Below are 6,000 nucleotides of genomic sequence, written 5' to 3' on the forward strand. Positions count from 1 at the left end.
CATACCTATAATTGAACGACACAAAATTGGAAGAGTGAACAAAAGTTACCTAACTGAGAAAGAAAATCAAAGCTTAATGCCCAACATCTTTAAAGAAATCTAATAGGAAAGAATTCTAATTTTTGTGTGACTGATCCAGTAATTTCCAACTGCAAAATTATGGCTCTGTTAGTTTTTTGAAAGAAGTGGATGAAGGATTAGTTGTCTTTATACAATTATGGGTTTTTTCCACAGTGGGGTTTAATGTTTATGTGTTTTAGGGGCAAATCTATCTTTATACAAAAAAAATTAACGTTACTTGTAGGGATCTCAGTAGGGAACATCTTAGGATATACAAGTGCTGAAATAAGAACTCAAGATACCTATTTGAAAAGTAGGGGAAAGATTATGATATTTTTAGTTTTAATTATCTAAACTTTAAATGTAAGGACAATTACTTCAAGGCCCCCAAACTATAAGAAATTTGAGCTTCAAAGGCCTTTGACGGAGTCAACTAAAGAACCCCTAACTATTTTTTTTTAATTTAGTTTTAATTATCTAAACTTTTATGTTCTTTTTGTACTTTTAGGCGCAAAAAACCGTATGTACTTTTTTTTACTACATCTAAAATGCTCTTATCCTCTCCCTCTAATCTCCTACTTTTTTTCTCTCATGAACCATCTCTCCTCTTCTTTCATCCATTACATCTCCGTTCTCGCCCCCTCTTTTCCACCATCACCTCTATCTAATCTTTTTCCACCTATTTTGTCTTACCTTCATTTTTACTTTCATCTCTCAGTCCTCATGACCCACTCTGTCTCACCCTCATGATCCTGTGAACTCTCCCATCCACCATTGTAATGACCGTAAATTTCTAATACGGGTTTAAATAATTCTCAGGTATTTAAATATTAAATATTATTTTTCTAAAAGAGTAATTGTATTTTTCTCAATTTCTCTAGAATTTTCTACGATTTAAAAAATATGATATTATGTTATTTTAATAAGTTTTGCTAATTATAAATTTAATTATTTTGGTAAAAATTTTAAATAAATAGTTAATTATTCATTATTGTTATTATTATTATTATTTTGACTATAAATTTTAATATGTATTTTAAATAAATTTTATGATATTTTTTAAATTATTTAAATGGGTATTTTCCCTGTGTTTTTCCTCTCACCAGTGTTCACTCTGTATACCTCTCCCCAATTCACGCAAACCCCTCCGCCTCGTGTTCTCCCCCAGCTCTCAACCCACGTCCTCCCAACCACCCTATCCCGCGCTGTCTCCCTCATTAAAATCTTTCGCCGTTTTTACTCTCTCTCCAATCTCTCTCAATCTATCTTTTTCTCCCTCTCACACTCAACCCCCATCACTCACACGTCCTTTCTCTCTTTTCTCTCTCTCTCTCTCTCTCTCATCTCACTCTCCAGCTCAATCTCTTTCTTCACTCTCTCTCCTCTTTTAAAAACCCAAGGAACCCCACGAAGCCAACCCCTCTCCGTTCTTCTTCTTCTTCATCAACCAACCCCTCTCCGTTCTTCTTCTTCTTCATCAACCAACCCAACCCCTCGCTGCACCACCTCCCTCCTCCTTGTCCACCGCCGAGACCTGCTCCACCCTCAAGCTCACCGCCGCCCCGCCTTCTCCGGCGAGCCATCCGTCCTCGTCCGCAGCCCCGACGAACCCCGACCTGAACCACCTCCAGTGCCTCCTCTTCCACCGCCGCCTCCCCCTCTGAAACCCTCCGACCACCGCTTCCTTCCCTTTGACCCGCCCCGCCCCTCAGTCCCATCAGCACCTCCACCAGTCGCCAAGCCCTTGCTCCGCCTGAGAACCACCACGAGCTCCTCCTTCAGCCGCTCCCTCGAGATCCGACCAGTCCCTGGAGTCGCCGCTGACCACGACGAGCAGCAGCGACGTCGCCTTCCCCTTGACCCCGAGCTCCGACTAGATCAGCCAGATCTAAGTCGTCGTCGTCATCTCCTCTACAGTAGCGACTCGTGCCGCTCAGATCCGTCGTACCGTGATTGTACGGCGCCACCACTCGTCATCAGGCCCCATTGGCCTCGTAGGCAAGATCCCGTTACTTATTGACTTGTCATTTCAATATTTATATCTATTAGTAATTGGTTAATTAAATTTGTCTGAGATATATTATTACATGCTGTTGCGAATTATTTGTGCTGTAATATGATTAGTTATAACTTGTATATTACGATTATCTGCGTGGGACTGTTGATGATGACATTAAATGATTTCAAATGATAAATTAATGTTTTTTTAGATTAATTAGAATTATTATTATGAGAAATAATATTTAAAAGAGTTTATTTTGGAAAAATGGTTTAATTTGAATTATTATAATAATAAATGTGTTGAAAGAATTTATTTTGGAAAATGGGTTAGTTTTGAATAATTATAATGTTAAATAATTTTAAAGGAAATTTTTTGGAAAAGGGGTTACTTTTAAAGGAATCTATTTTTTTTTTGGAAAAGATTATTTTTGGAATTAATAAATTTGTGATCATGACGATTGGAAATTGCGAGTTTTCATGTATAATTATTTGATAGTTGTAGTTCCATCTTGCACTGTTATTAGTAGTTGTTCACGTTTCCTGTTCATGATTCATGACACTGTTACATAGTATTCATTGCATTATACCCTGTTATAGTTGAGAATCGCGAGTATGGCTTGACCGTAGTGACCCGTGAGATATGAGTTGTTAACTTGGACTTGGGATGGGAAAGTCTTGGTTCATGTTATCGGATATGTTATTGTTTATTTCCAGGCTCGCACCAGTGAATCGTTTCGCACTGGGGTGGGTCTGAGGACCTTGTTACTTAAGGTGATTATGGATTCTTGTGTGAGATGTAGGTCAGTTGTGTTTTTTTTCATACATAGATCGGGATTAATATTTAATTATCTGCAATTTGAGACATATGGTATATACATGAGGGTTTCCTTATTTGGATTATTTCGCTGGACGTACTACATCTCATGTTGTAGGTTTTTAGGTATTAATTCCATCTATTGTATGTCCCTGTTACTTGGATGATTAGGCTGATCGCTAGCTACATGATCCCGTTACCTGATCGATTCTGGATGTTATGTTATCATGATTTAGTAGTGTTTTCATGTTGATTTGTGGATTTCAGTTGTACGTTCTTTTGTTGTTTCTGTTATCATTTCGTTTTTCGCATTGGATTTTCGTTCGTTCTATTTGTCTTTGTGGGGTTGGGTCTTGCCGTGCGCCATGCACCTGACGTACACCTGTTTTCTCTGGTGTACGTCAAACTTAGGAGAAGAACAGGTTCAGCTGGGAGATCATCAGAAGCCAGAGGATTCTCAGTAGGAGCGTCCTGCAGACGGAGAAGAAGAAGCCGAAGCTTAGTATTTTCCTTTCAGTTTGTTTTGTAGCACCTTCATTTCCTTTTGATCAGTGTATTTTTATATTCTCCAGTATTTCATTCAGATAGTTTTGTATAAAGGCACGTTTGACCTGTATTATTATGTCTCGGGTGTTATTCATTGTGATATGTATTATTTTATTCTGTGTTGTTCATTATATTCTTGTTGATTATGATCGGGGACCTGTGACTTCGCATTGTATTTATTTTCAGACGCTTAGCGTATTAGATTGAGAAGACGGGGTCTAGCACTTATCTCTCCTCAGTCTAATACGTCGCGGGCTTGTTCACGTTTCGGTTCCCGTGTATTTTGGGAAGCGGGGCGTGACAACCATTGTTCCCTCCCCCGCTTCTCTTTTGTCTCTGTCAAAAACAGGTCAAGTTGCCACTGTGTAGTTAACATTCAAGGTTTAAATTTGACATATAGAAACTTTAAAATTAACAATTAATGGATAAAGTTAACATAAAAAATGTTAAAGTTAACTTTAATAAATTTTTTGTTACCTTTAACATATTTTTTAATGTTAGTTGTGTTTTGTTAATTGCTAATCTTGGTTTAATATTAATATCTAAACTTTAAAATTAACATATAAACATTAAGTTTACGTAAAAGCATTCGTCTTGCCTCTTCCTTCATATTCCATCCTTCCACTCCACTTCCGGCAATTTCCTTTGTTTCTCCTCTCCTATGGTCTACATTCCCCCCTCATCTTCTTCAACCCGCCCCCCCCCCAAATAAATAATAATTAATCAAAGTTTAACGAAACAATAGATTAAAGTTAACAAAAACAACATTGTTAATATTAACTTTAAAGATTAATTATTTCCATGAAGGGAGGAGAAGAGAAGGAGGGAGATGGAGGAGAAATAGTAGGATGAAAGAAGAAGAGGGAGGAGAGAGGAAACCGGACGGAGAGAGGAGATAGAGAGAGTGGGGTGGGGGAGGTAATGGAGGAAGGAGCGAGTTTTGTGTGTGTGTGTTGTGGGGGGGGGGGCAGGGGGGGGGAGGGGGGGTCCCGCCAGGGAGAGCGTTTTTATTATGTTCAACTTAGAGATCTCTAAATATACCATTTAAACCTAAACGTCATCCTCACATCAACCTAGATAACAACCTACCAACTCTTTACACGAAATTAATAATCCAACTAGGAAAAACTACAACTCCCCAGCGGCACAACTTTCCAAACTTTAAACAATCCATCTACCAAGTCTAACTCTTAACGCTTTTATATCAACTTTTTATTTGTCAAATTATTAACTATATATATATATATAGTTTTTAACTCCAAAATGTTAAATGTTAATTTTAATGTAATGTGAAGTATTAGCTTCCATATGTCTTTGATAGTGGTAGTAACAAAGGAAGGAGGTGGTGAAAAAACAACGGCGAAGAGAGGAGGAGAGCAGGCTCATGAGGGACAAGAGAAAGGATGAGGAAGGGGTTCATGAATTCTTGAGAGCGAGAGACACGTCCAAAAGAGACATAGAATGATTGTGAGTAAGAGAATGAGGGAGGAGATCAAAAATGGAGATAGAGGTAGTAGGCATGATGGAGATGAAACGGAGGAGAAGAGGAAGAGGGAGAACATTCATGGATTCGTAAGGAAGAGATGCGAGATAAGAGCTTGATAAGGAATTTTATAGGTATAGTAAAAGAAGGAATTTTCTAAATAAACTCATTCATATTATTTTTTTCTAAAAATAGATTCCCTTGAGTTTTATTTACAAAAATAGACCAATTTTTTCTTAATCCGGTTCCTAAATAGTCAGGGTTGCCAACTGTGACGCCCCTAGGTTCACACAAGGCTGTAGTCCGAGGTGAAACCAGGAATGTCAAACCTGCCATGCACCACACCGTGCAATAACATGTTTCACCATCACAATCACTATCTCTCTAGTGGAGTCAACAACAGATGTAGGTACAAGGCAAGTAAAAAGGTTTTATAGCAGAAACTTGGTACAATGATAGAACATCAATTTAACACATCTCATCAACACAATAAACTGAAATGCATAGACAAGTCTGAAGTGAAAAGAAATGACAATCTGGAGATCTCACATGCCTCAAAATACATAATGACTGATACAGGAAAATAAGGCACACAGCCTTTACAACTCTAGAGCATATACCTCTCTAGCCTAAAATCTCTCAAGTGGAGAAAGAAAATAAAATACATCTAATAAGAGGATCAAAAGACACTAGCAAGGGTCGTCCTCAACCTGCGACCCTCCGGGCTCCTGGCTCGTTACCTGAAAGGGGGGGGAGGGACAACGAGCGTCAAAGCGCTAGCGAGCAACATCACAACCAACCCCAAGGGATAGGGCTCGTTGTATATGAAAATACAGTTAATACAATGTAATATAAATCATTCATACAAACATTAACGGGTCTTAGTACTTAGGGAAATACAACACGAGCATAGGTACGTTGAGCGAAATAATCCAAACAAGGAAACCCTCATGTATATACCTTTTGTATCTCAAATTGTGATCCCTAAGTACAAACCCGAAGCTAGTTACAAGAAAAATAAGGAAAAGGGAAAAAACACTGCCCATCCTACCAATAACATGTAAGTGAAACAAGGCTACAATAGGTGCTATGATCA

Source organism: Asparagus officinalis, chromosome 7, assembly GCF_001876935.1.
Source record: "Asparagus officinalis chromosome 7, Aspof.V1, whole genome shotgun sequence".
Classification (NCBI taxonomy): Eukaryota; Viridiplantae; Streptophyta; class Magnoliopsida; order Asparagales; family Asparagaceae; genus Asparagus; species Asparagus officinalis.